The following is a 13563-nucleotide window of genomic DNA, read 5'->3' on the forward strand; positions in this document are numbered from 1 at the left end:
GGCACATAACAACAACAACAAGAAGCACTTTCAGGAACTAATTCATACCAAAAGGGTGCAAATTCTCTGCTTTCTTAAACAGAATCTACTAAACCTGAATTTTACAGGATGATACACAATCATTGTTATGAACAGTCTGAAACGTTGCTGAACTTTTAAGTAGTGATGTCTTCATAGGTTACCAATTTTTGGCAGACTTCTAGCTCCCTATTTTAATTGGCCACAGAAACGTGAACTGTTAAGTCAGTTGGACTCACAGTGTTCTTCTCTCAGGTCACTAAGATTTTAATGGGATCCTGAAGAGTGCCTGGTGGATCTGAACCAGCGACCTTATGGCTAGCAGAGCTCCTTAAATGACCCTAGACTATCATGATTTGAAAACAGAAGTTTTTATATTCTTCCTATGTTAATTAAACATCAAGATTAATAATACTGCTATATCCTTGCTCCTAACCTGCTACTATTTTCTCTTTTTAGAAAAAAATAATCAATATAGAAAACTCCTGGGAATTAGGTATCTAAGTGCTACTACCAGATTTAGAAATTGATATCTATTTCAAATAATTTTCTCCATTAGTTAAAAAAGTAGAACCGTTAATAAAACAAAAGTAGTTTAGCCATCTTCAAAGACATTTAATCTAAAAAACAGAGACATTACATCATTTATAATCCATTATTTTAACACTCACTCTACAGTGAGGTGAATTTTCTTTTTTCCCTATTTAACTGAATTTCACAAACATGTACACACATACAAAATTTGGAATTTCACTGTTCTAATAACTTTGTAGTATGCATGGTTTTTTAGGTTCTTACATCACCATCATTTTAGAGGATGCATATAATAGCAAGTAGGTATACCAGTAGTCTAACTAATTCCTTCTAAAGATTCAGTTAGAGCATTTCCAAGCTCTTGCTATTTTAAAGACTTCAATGAACATGTTTATGTATATAGTCTGTTATCCAACCTCATCTACTCATAAAGCATATCTGATTATTATCCAACATGATACCTTTAGAACTGTTGTTGTTTTTATGTGCCGTCGAGTCAAAAAAAGCAGTCATCTAATTTCATAAAATCTACGGCTGGCACGCACACATATTCACCAAATGGCATCACCGCAGAATAAAAGATGTAAGTGGCACGTTTAACTTGAACACATTCTCAGTTCAGTGTTTGTTTTCTCATTTCACTGAAGCTCAAAGGAAATGCTGCTGGGGGCAAGCACTAGACTACAGTTTAGGCAATACAGTTCAAAAAAAGACCTTCTCTTCCCCAGAAGTGAAGTAATATGCCCAAGGATCACAGCCAGTGAGAGATCAGAAACACTCAGGTAAGTGTGAAAGAAGACTTGTGAGGGTTGCAAAGTTCATGTTCTTGAGGCACAGGCCAGCCATTCTTCCAGGTGCCCTGCAATAGGTGGATTCTGCCAGTCACTTCAGTATCTAAGGCTGAATGTAAGTGTACTCAGAAACTATTTTAAATTAAAGTGTATGCATCCAAAATTCCTTTTTTTAAAAGGAACTATTAAAATTTTCATATATAAGGAATTTTTACAAGATACAGAAAGCTTTAAGTTCAGGTCAATGGAAACTGGAGTAGTCTGTAGAGTTGCTTTGCTAACAGTGGTGACACCTCCCTGGCAGTTCAAATCCACCAGGATCAATGTGGAAAAATATGAAATATAAGCAAACTACTCTCCAGCAATTTACATCTCCCAAAATTTGCCAGATGGCAGGTCAGCTTTGCAGTGTTAACTACCCTGTAGTGTTTTCATATTTAAGTTTAAGAGAACATCTCATCAGTTTATCTAACTGGATTTTACCTCTGCATTATGAAATAACTGAATCACGTGGGAACCTTCCCCTTCATTATGTTAGCTCATGTCTTCTCAGGCTACATGTGAAGTGTACTCAGAAACTATTTTAAATTAAAATGTGTGCATTTAAAATAAGGGACCAATCCCAGAAGTACGTGGTTCAAATCCACCAGATGGCTCTGCTGGAGAAGGAGGAGCAATCTTCTCCTGTACTAGTCAGATCCGATTTGATGGTACACATACAAAAAATAATAAAATTAAAATAAAAAAAAATAAGGGACCAATTAAAATTTTCATACAAAAAGAATTTTTACAGGAAATAAAGAGCTTTGGAAAAATAAGGTACTATCATATGTAATAATGTGATGAACAGTGTAAACAAAGAATGAACAGAAAGGAAGTAGGAAGTAGCCTTTCGGAAGTAGTACTTATGAATATATTCTATGTATCTTCTGCATTTGCTAAAATTTATTTTCACAATCTTCTGTATTTTCTACAATACTTTCCAAACCAGAAGATAAAAATCAGAAGAGATTTAGAAGTTTAAGTATCAAAACTAAACTGAAAAATAAAACAAACCCCAAACCAATAAACAAATTAAAAACCCCCAAAACAACCAACAAATGAAAAACAAGGATATATATAAATATTCTCTGTCAGGGATCTCTCTAAAACACTGAAGAGCAATGATAGTCTGAAGACTAAATTGCACCTGATTCAGGCCATGGTCTTTTTTTTTTTTTTTTAGATTTTAATTAAAGTTTTTATGGAACTTGGATTTCTATTCATTCATTGTTGCACATTTTCCTCCCTGCTCCCCCACACCTGAATTTGCTTTTCTCTTTGAAAAAAAAATTTTCATTGTTGTATAATTCCCACCCATCCCCAGTTCACTTTACTATGCAGCTCTTAATCTGGACTGTTGTCATGCAAATATTAACTAATCATATATTCCTTTCAAGTAGTTCTATTCCTCATCTGTTTCAATGTGTATACATAATTTATCCCCCCTTTTCTAAGTTTTCCCCGAACCCCCATGTCAGTTCTGTTTTATAACAGTGGCATTATGCAGTATTTGTTCTTTTGTAACTGAGATATTTCATCCAGCAAAATGTCCTCCAGGATCACTCATGTTATATAATATTTCATGAGTTCCTTGCTTTTCAGTACTGCATAGTATCCCATTGTGTGAATATACTACAGTTTCCCTATTCATTCATTTGTTGATGGACAGTTGGGTTGTTTCTATCTCTGCTATTATGAACAATGCAGCAATAAACATGGGTGTGCATATATCTGTTTGGGTGGCAGTTCTGATTTCTTTAGAGTATATTCCCAGTAGTCGAACTGCTAGGTCAAATGATATTTCTATTTCCAACTTTTTGAGAAAGCATCATACTGCCTTCCATAGTGGTTGCATCATTTTACACTCCCACCAACAGTGAATAGGGGTTCCAGTTTCTCCACAACCTCACCAGCATCTGTTGTTTTCTGTTGAATTCTGCTATTCTTACTGGGGTGAGATGATAACTCATAGTTATTTTGACTTGCATCTCTCTGAGAGCTAGGGATTTTGAACATTTCTTCATGTGTGTGTTTGCCAATTGAATGTTGTCTCTGGGGAAGTGTATGCTCATATCCTGTGCTCATTTTGTGATTGGGTTGTTTACCTTTATCTTGTTGTGGTGCTCGAGTATTCTATAAATTCCAGACATGTCATTACCAAGTATTTTTTCAAAATGATTTTGCATTGTGTTGCTGGAGAAGAGAATGGAGTATCTCACGGAAAAAGTATCTCTGACAAAAGAAAGAACAGATATGTCTCGGAAAAAGTACAGCCAGAATGCTCCTTGGAAGCAAAGATGGTGAAGTTTCACCTCTCATACTTTGGACATGGTGCTAGAAGAAGTTACTCCTTGGAAGAGGTCATCATGCTTAGAAAAGTGGAGGGTCAGTGTAAGAGAGGAAGATCCTCAAAGAGATGTGATCTAGTTTATCAGAGATGATGAAAAAGGTACAGGACAGGCTTCAGGTCTGTTGTTCATGGAGTTACCATGAGTTCTGCTCAACTCGATGGCACTTAAGAACAACAAATAGCAAAACCAAACAAACAAAATATAGTCATTGTCATTCATATTGACATGCAGTATTTTTTATTCTGCTTTAGGATATTTATCACATCATTTTATTTGTAAATGTCTCTAAAACAAATCAGCAGATTCACACCTTTATGCCATTTTGTTCCAATTTGACCTGATGACTCAATTATTTCATAATACAGAGGTGAAATTCAGCCAGATGTGCTGATAAATCACATGTGCTCTTATATTTAAAAATGAAAACAAAACATTACAGGTTAGTGAGCAGTACAAATACGCTTAAAAGGAAAATTAAACTTGCTGGCTTCATGAAAAGACAATCCCTCTTTCCAGAGGGAACCAACACAAGCTTCTCAAGGAACAGCTGCCAAACCTGCTCTAATCCATATTTGACCACCTCTCAAAATTTCAATAACATTTATCAGAATACCTAAAAGTCTTCTCATATTTACTATAAAAAGAAATCCTGAGTCTGAGCCAGATAAATGGGCTGATTCATTACCCATGAGACCTTTGAGTTTAGTTTCTGATATAAACCAGTTGATCCCCTGACCCACTGATACTGTACAATACTAATACTAGCCCCACTACATGAAATCAGGGATGGTGGTTGCCAGGTGTCATCAAGTTGAATACAACTCACAACAACCCTATGAACAATAGATCTGAACCCTGTTCTGTTCTTTTCTATGCCAACCTCATAATCCCTGATACACTCAGGCCTGTTGCAGCCATTATTGTGTCAATTCGCCTGGTGAAGGGTGTTCCTTTCTTTTGCCGACCCTCCACCACATTTCCAAGAGAAGCCTTCCTAGCAACATGGCCAAAGTATGCAAGACATAGCTCCACCATCCTTTCCTCCACTGAGCACTTTTGCTGCACTTTCTTCAAGATATATCTGTTTGTTTTTTTTTGGCAGTCCATGGGATATTTTGTACTCTTTTCCAATACCAGAGCTCAAAGGCATCAATTTTTCTTCTGTCATCTTTATTCATTTTCCAGTTTTAAAAACCAAAACAGAAAAATTCAAGGGTTAGTATGTTCTTTTCTCTCCCATGCCTTATTGCACTTCTCCTGATACTAACGAGATTTTTTTTATTTACTCTATGCAAGGCAGTATACTAGGTTTATCTATCTGCCAATGACCCACAAAGAGGTGGAAAATTAACAGCCACATAAGTAAATATGAATCTTTTAATTTCCTGTTCCTTTGTAAGTAAAAAAAAGAAAAAACATAAAAAATGAACTTATATTCTGAAAATGTAAGAATGGCAAGAGTAAATTTGGGGGGTAATTAAAAACAACAGATAAGGGAAAAAGATGCTGGAGAAAGGTTTATAGATAGAAGAAGAAGAAAGAAGAAGGCAGGCAGTTTGAAAAAAGATAAATAAAAGGAGTTATTAAATGGACTTAGAACAAAGGCAGTATGACAAAAAGAAAGCTACACAAATAAATACAGACATGAATATGCCTGAATAAAAAAGTCTTTCATAACTATTATGGAAAAACTGTTTCTGTGGAAACTTGTTGCATTTTCACAACAGCAGGCACTCATATATAGTTTCTTAGTTTTTAGGTTTAATTATAAAATCTGTTAGTTATGTGAAAGCTTTGTTGAGATATATCTGGCCAATTCACAGCTTTCTGAGGCTAATTTCCAGTTTGTACTACTTTTCTTTGGTTCAAAAGCAAAGATGAAGAAAAATGTTTGGGCAGAGAACAGTATCTCCTTCCAACTAAATGGTACAGCCTGAGATTGTCCAGCCAGCGTCTTGTACATAATAATAATAATAACAATAATAATAATAATAATAATAATAATAATAATAATAATAAAATCCTACTGTGCAAGCCTTGGCTCCTCTTTTGATACACTGCCTGGCTGGGATTCACATTTCCTCCTGGTATTGGGATTCATTCGCACAGAATGAATTCCTATAACCCAAAAGCAAACTGCTCTTCCCACCACCTATGCCTCTGTAACTAAAGTTACCTGTGTTGGAAATACCCACCTTTATTTAGATTCTGACATCACTGTTCCTTCTAGAGGGAGCTCTTATCAAGTAGTCCATAGGGAGGTGTGCTAATCTGTTTTAGCTAAGACTGATGAAGATTACTGACCTCTATGAAAGAGAATCTGTAAAACATAAAGGATTTTCCTACAAACTGACTCCACTACCTAAGTTATCCAAGAATCAAATGGGCCAGAATGGACATTAAGAGAGTGTGTGTGTCCTTAGTCTTTATAATATCCAAGCCTCAGAAGATGATCACGTGTCAGAGACTCTCAAAAACAAGAAGACCCAGAGAGGAAGCTATATGGATATGAAACTTCTCATGAGCCTTCCCCAGTACTTCACCTCAAAACCCCATTGCCTTTAATTTGAAACTTACTTACAGCTGACCCTGAGTGGGTTTCTGGGGTTTGTAAATTGCATGGGAGGAAACGTCCATCTTCTCCCATGAGGATGCTAATGGATTCAAACTTCCAGAGAGGCTCAGCCTTTAGGTTAGCTGCACAACCCCCTAGGCACATGGCCTCCAGAGCTCTCTTCTCCTGTACTTAGGACTGGATAATCATACAGTACTACTTTCAAGATCCTCTGGGTAAGCTTAACGCTAACGTAATTACAATACTCTAGTCTCTGGACTAAGACTTAAACATTTATTCAACAATTAGCTAACCAAATAACATTTCTTTTTTTTTAATTTAGGTTGTTTATTTTTCATTTCAATGAACATCTACAGAGATTTTGGGATTCCATTCATTCATTGTTGCACCCTTCTCCCCGCACAAACCCCTCCCCCCCCCCCCATTTGCTCCTTTCCTTGAAAAGCAAAAGAAAAACTCCCTCATTGGTACACAAACCCCCCCCCCGCACCTCCCCAAACCCCACCCCCTACCCCCAAATATAATCCACTCTGCAACCCTCAATGCATACTCCTACGATAAAAATAATGCCCTAAAATATAATACTTTTAGACTAATCACATGTCTAAATGTCAGCAAATGCTACTACAGTGCCAAACAGGTGAACGAAAAAAAAAAAACCTGCATTCTCATTCCTCGTCTAATTGCATATTTTATTATACTGCTTGTACATTGTTAATCTATTACTGAGAAATTCTGGGATGTTGATGGCAATTACTATTAAGCCAGTATTTACTATAACCCATTCTTACAACTTATTAATTATGATGTTTACTTAATTAGCATCAGGACTCATCAAAAATCTGCACTATGCAGATTGCACAACCTTGCTTGCTGAAACCAAAGAAGTATTTACTTCAGAAGGTTAAGGACTGCAGCCTTCAATATGGATTGAAGCACAACATCAAGAAAACAAAATTCTCACCACAATTCTCACTACTGGGCCAACTGACAGCATCATAATAGATGGAGAAGAGATTGAGGTTGTTAACAGCTTCAGCTTGCTTCACTCCCCACAATCAACACTCTTAGTACCAGTAGCCAGAAAATCAAAAGATGAATAGTATTGGGAAAGTCTGCTGTCAGGCACTTCTCCAGAGTACTGAGGAGCAACGATGTCAGTCTAGAACTGAAGTGCACACAATCCAGGACATGGTCTTTGTAATTACTTGCTACGCATCAGAGAGCTGGACAATGAATAAGGATGACAGAAGAAAAAACCGATGCCTTTGAGTTGGGGTGCTGGAAAAAAGTATTGCACATACAATGGACCACAAAGAAAACAATCAGATCTGTCCTTGGGAGTGTAAAACCAAGCTGCTCTTTGGAGGCAAGGATTTTGAAGCTCTGTCTCACATATTTTGGGCATATGGCCAGGAGGGACTAGTCCATGGAGAAGGACATCATGCTTGGAAAGGGGGAAGGACAGTGCAGGAGAAGAAGACCTCAGATGAGATGGACTGATACAGTAACTGGAGTAATGGGAGGTAGGCGTGTTGGAGACAGTGAAATTGGCTCAGGATAGAATAGAATTCAAGCTGTTGTACATAGGGTCGCTGTGAGTAGCAAGTGAGTCAATGGCAGGGAACAACAATAAGATATCTGTAGCATCAATGAGTATAAAAATAATCCATTTCCTCTGAAGATGAGGCTTATGTATTAAAAATATAGAGTCTCTAGGATATAAGTAAAAAATAGACTTTTCAAAATAATTTTATTCAAAATAGGCAAGACAGTACAGTAAGAGGCTATACATTAAAAATGAAAAAGATACAGTAATCTACTATTGCAACTGCTATCTGCCCTTGTTAACTAAAACTAAAAATAAAACTGGCCTGTGGCTTACTAAATTTGGTTGCTAGTGCTTGCCCACCAAACCACTCTGACAATCACATCAGTCACTAATAAAAAAGGTTGAGAAGGGTGGATGAAGGGAGGCCACAGTAAAAACACACTGTATATTTTCTGGACTGTATGATGAAGCATGAAGCAGAAGGTTTCACTTCTTGTTTCAACTGTTTTAGCACCTTCTTGTACTAAAGTTAAGGTCTATTAAAGGGAATGGAGAGTAGGGCAGAATACAAGGAGAACTCATTTTGAGAGAAGATTAAGACCACTAATAAACTGTCTTCAGTTACTGTACACATCACTCAAATGAGGTATTTCACTCTAAGGCAAACTCATTCTGCAATGCCCTGGAATAAGTCATTCCTCTGATTGAGGCTGAAATTCATTAATTACCAAAATGTGCAGCCAGAGTCATACAGTCTTCATTCTTATCCTACAAAGCTTGTTCTAGTTTTGAGGCAACAAGAGAAATTCAAATAGGAAGTAAGCAATTGGAGAACATCTTTCAGTGGTCTGGCCTGAGGTGAGTAATCTTTCCCCTTTCAGAATAAATCAGTAAAGGTGACAAACACAGAAAGAGGTGCTATGGCCACAAAGCCATGTAACTCCACATAAATTATCAATTATCATTCTGTAGAAATGGTGGCATGGTGTCAGACCTTGCCTAACTTTTTGGGTTTCTGAGTGCGGGGGTGGGGTTGGCCATCATCAGCCCCAGGCTGATTCTTACAAGGTAGAAATCAGACATATCTATCTTCTCCAATCTTTTTACCAATTCTGACACCAGACTCCCTTTGTACCTTCTATTTGTCTGCTGAATTCTATGATTTGTTGCAATAATCACACAGAGCTTATAGACAATAGACATGATTATGGAGTTTACCAGGGAAGCAAAAGGTTACAATTCAGGATCAGGAACAAAAGGCTAGATTAGGAAGCATGTAGGCAAGTCTCCCTTCTTCAGGGTAGGACATCCTGGACTGCTCTCAGCTCCTCTCAGCCATGCAGAGGTCCTCTTGGCTTCCTTTCTCTGCCCTTGGCCTTTTGTCTCACTTGGGTCTGGCCTCTGCCATGCCTGAGCAAAGTTACAAGACTCTTTGGCTCTGTCAATAAGTGCTCAGAGGTACTTCGCTCCAGCTAGAAGCCTCTTGCCTGAACATACTTGGTTCTCTCCATTGCAGGTCAGCATATCCAAGTCTATTAAGTCGGGGAGCCACCGCACTATCTTGTGCCAATCTCCTGGTTCTGCTGAAGTAAGTTCTCTGACACTGCTTCCTGTCTCATGCCATCTCTAGAGTTAGAGCATTCTCTCTCTCTCTCTCTCTCTCTCTCTGTGTGTGTGTGTGTGTGTGTGTGTCTGTCTGTCTTAGGTCTAAAAGATTCTGAGTACAGGGACCTAATGTTCAAAGCACAAACACTGCTCCTTCCTTTTCTTTCTCAATGGCAGTGAAGTCCTATTGTCCCACCTTCTTACCCCTGGGAAGACTCATTTTAAGCTAGATGGCAAAATGAACAAATCTCTGCAATGGATTTCCACATACCTTATTTACTTGATTCTACTTCCATGAAGGTGCAAGACACTTTATTTACATCATTAGAAAGCTGTCCAATCCCCTTGAGAGGTCACAAGCACCTTAACAGCATAATCCTACCCAATCATTATATACGGAGTTACAAAATTATTCATGCCCAAAAGGGCTATATTAAATAATTCAGTGTACTATACTAAATGTTGTTGTTATGTACAACTGAGTTAGAATGACACATAGTTGACTCTCCAGTGGGTTTTCAGAGGCAGTAAATCACACAGGAAGAAACTGTTCATCTTTCTCCTATATAGATTCTGAAAAGGAAACAGACAAATAGAACCACCACATCCAGCATGAGATTTCTGTATGTGTGCACAGCACCACAGGACATACAAGCACCATCATTTCAGAGATTCTGTTACATGATGGCTAACAGCACATATTTATAGACATTAACTATCAGTAACTATCAAGAAAACAAAGGTCCTTACATGGTCCAATGGGCATGATAGATGGAGAAAGGATTAAAACTGTCAATGATTTCACCTTACTTGGATCCAAAAGCAATACACTTGATACCAGCAGTCAGGAGATGTATTGCTTTGGGCAAATCTGCTGTCAAAGACATCTCCAAAACATTGAAGTGCAATGGTTGTCAGTTTGAAGACTAAGGTTAAGACTAAGATTAAGGCCATGGTCTTAGTGGTCAAGTGTTCCATTACTTGCTACGTATCTGAGAGCTAGACAATAAGAATGACAGAACTGATGCCTCTGAACTATGATGTTGGAGAAGAGTACTGAGTATCCAGTGGACGGCCAAAAGAATGAGCAGAAAAGGTATAATCAGAGTGTTCCATTGAGGCAAGGGCTGTGAAGTTTCATCTCTCATACTTTGGAATGCTGCTAGGAGAGCCTATTCCTTAGAAAGGGCTATCATATTTTGAAAGGTGCAGGGTCAGTGAAAGAGAAAAAGATGCATAATGAGATGGATGGACACTGTGACTGTAGCAATGGGCTCAATCAGAGATGATGAGGTTGGCTCAAGATAGGACAGGATTCAGGCCTGCTGAGTTATACTCAACTCAATGGCACCTAACAACAACAACAACTAGTTATCACTGAGTCAACTCCAACTCAGGCAACCCCATGTGTCAGAACAGTACTGGGTTCCACTGGGTTTTCAACAGTTGATTTTCCCCACCCCCACCCCAGAAGTGGGTTGCCAAGGCCCTTATTTCAAGATGCCGCTTGATGCCTTTTGGCTAAAAGCTATTTAACTGTTTATTTTATCCACAGACTCGAGAACCTAGCTAAATCCCTGAGCTCTCATGGTCCACAGGATGGTACACTGCTAACCTCAAGAATATACCTCTATGGTGGTTCAAATTCACCAGCCACTCCATGCAGAAAGATGTGGAATCTGCACCAGTGCAATTTACAGTCTCCTAAACACCACTGAAGGGTTACTTACATTTACAACTTGAAGTTTGAGTTCTTATTGATAAGAGATGTTACGCAAATTAATCCTTTGTTGTCTTAGCCTTCTGCCCTACAAAATGGTGATAATAAAGCTCTGACAGCCTAGTGATTAGAAGCTGCACTACAGAAAGGGACCATGCATGTACTTAACAAGGGGTCTCACGAATGAGGCCAGAAGTGATGAGCTTCTGAATCCTATACCTTCATTTTCTTTTTTTTTAAATAAATTTCTTTATTTTTCATTTCAATGAACACCTACAGAGATTTTGGAATTCCATTCATTCATTGTTGCACCCCTCTCCCCGCCCCCCTCCCCCACTCCCCCTTCATTTTCTTTTAAAATAAATAAAAGAAAAAGAAAGAAGTTTCACTACAATCTCAAAAGCATACAGTTTGAATCTACCAACTGTTCCACAAAAGGGTGAGCTATCTCCTCCCATGTGATCAACTGCCTCTGAAAACCCACTGGAGGGAGAGCTATGGATCGGTTCCAATTCAACAACAACCTTGGAAGGAAGGGGCTCTGGTGGCATCATACTGGGAAAGCTGTGCTGCCAATCAATAGGTCAGGCCTCTCTGACAGGGGGAAGCCATCAGTTGCCCCACGGGTGAAAGATGGGTAAGTTCTTACAGTGTGATCTACAGCCTCTGAAAACCTGCTGTAGGGTCATCTAGGAGTCAATTCTGACTTGACAGCAAAGATTTTGATTTTGAAATGGGGATGTGAGCTTATAATAGCTAATAGAGATAATGTCCAAAACACAGTAATTGGTATATATGGTAAACTTCTGATAAATGCAACATTCATTCAGTCCAAATTGTTGTTCAGTCTAGCAGACTTTTGTTTAGTGGCTGCCAAAAACTAGGCAACAATATACTTAAATGTCAAATCACCTAAATGGTTCAGCTGGAGACATAGCTCCTTCCCCAAGTCCTTGCTTGTGAAAAGGCTCCCTGTTTACACTGGACAGGAATCAAGCAAGTCAGCATCAGACTCTGAAAGTTACTGAGTCAAAGCTTTCAAGGCCGCTTTTCATATAGAATAATCTATCAAGGACTGAAAATGGTCTCTATCGTGGGAGTGGTGGTCACCTGGCCAATTTCATGAAGAGTCACTTTCGTGGCTTTGGCAGAGTCTGCCACTGTCTGCCAGAATTGATCTGGAGCCAAAATATGATCTGTCTATTTTGATTCGTGAATATTTGCTGAGTACAAGAGACTATTGATAAGAAGTCAAGGTAAGAGGAGAAATTGTTTGCTGAGTCCCATGAACAAAATGTTCATTCAGTGACACGAAAGGATCATTCACTCACTAGAATTATGAATTGATACTATATTTTCTATACCAGTGGTTCTCAAATATGCATCAGAATTCTTCAAGGAGCCTGTTAAAGCAGATCACTGTATATCACTCCTAGGGTTTCTCATTTAATGTCTAGGCAGGAGGACATGATTCTAAGAATTTGCATTTCTAACGTTGTGCTAGCAGATATGAATGCTGCTGGTCTAAGCAGAACAATTTTGAGAATAACTACTCTATAGGTAGGGAGCTCTGGTAAGAAGCTACACTATTATCCCAAAACCACATGGTTCTCATCCACCGGCTGTTTCACAGGAGAAGGAAGGATTATTTCCTCTTGTACAATTTACTGCCTCTGGAAATCTGCTGGAAGGTCAGCTATGAGTCAGTTCCGACTTGGTGACACACAACAACTCTATAGGTAGGAGTACGTCACTAGCTATGAGAAATTTCTACTCAATACTAGGGTCCAACCAGAAAAGTAAATAATTATTAAATAAATACATGAATAGATAAGTTTTCCTCTTAACCTTAAGTTTTACATCAGAGCCACTGAATACTGCAAATAAATCAAGATGGCTTTCATTATCCTTCAGTCAATCAGAGTGGATTTTAGAATGAAAATAATACAGTTCATTTATCTCTATAATGGTATATGCATTCTCCCCTTTTATCTTTTATAATACAGTGTCCAGGATTTTAGCTGGGCAAATGTCTGCCTCCATATCACCACCTCTCTCCAACTATATGTTGCCAGAAACAAACCCAATTTCCTTCAGACTGAAAAGCAGACATGGTGAGAGGAGGCCAGCTTCAACCGTGCAACTTGGGCCGACACTCCAGAGCAGGCACTAGGAGAGGTCATCTGCAGAAGATCAGCCAGTAAATGGTTTTGGCTTTGCAGCCATATAATCTCTACCCATATTCTTCAACCCTGTCAATGTCACACAAAAACACCGCACATAAGAAATGAATCTGGCTATATTCCATAAGTAAAACTCTGCTTATGGATGTTAATATTTGAATTTCATACAATTTTCACTTGTTTATATATATA

The 13563-nt window shown here is 38.4% G+C and overlaps 1 protein-coding gene across 1 annotated transcript in view; it reads right to left on the minus strand.

The window, feature by feature from the left end:
- The window catches only part of JAZF1 (JAZF zinc finger 1), a 499696-nt gene that overhangs the window by 446122 nt on the left and 40011 nt on the right, over positions 1–13563 (minus strand). The gene's annotated exons all lie outside the window — the stretch shown is intronic.

Source organism: Elephantulus edwardii, unplaced genomic scaffold (genome assembly GCF_000299155.1).
Source record: "Elephantulus edwardii isolate Elephantulus edwardi_28Jun2011 unplaced genomic scaffold, EleEdw1.0 scaffold00182, whole genome shotgun sequence".
Taxonomy (NCBI): Eukaryota; Metazoa; Chordata; class Mammalia; order Macroscelidea; family Macroscelididae; genus Elephantulus; species Elephantulus edwardii.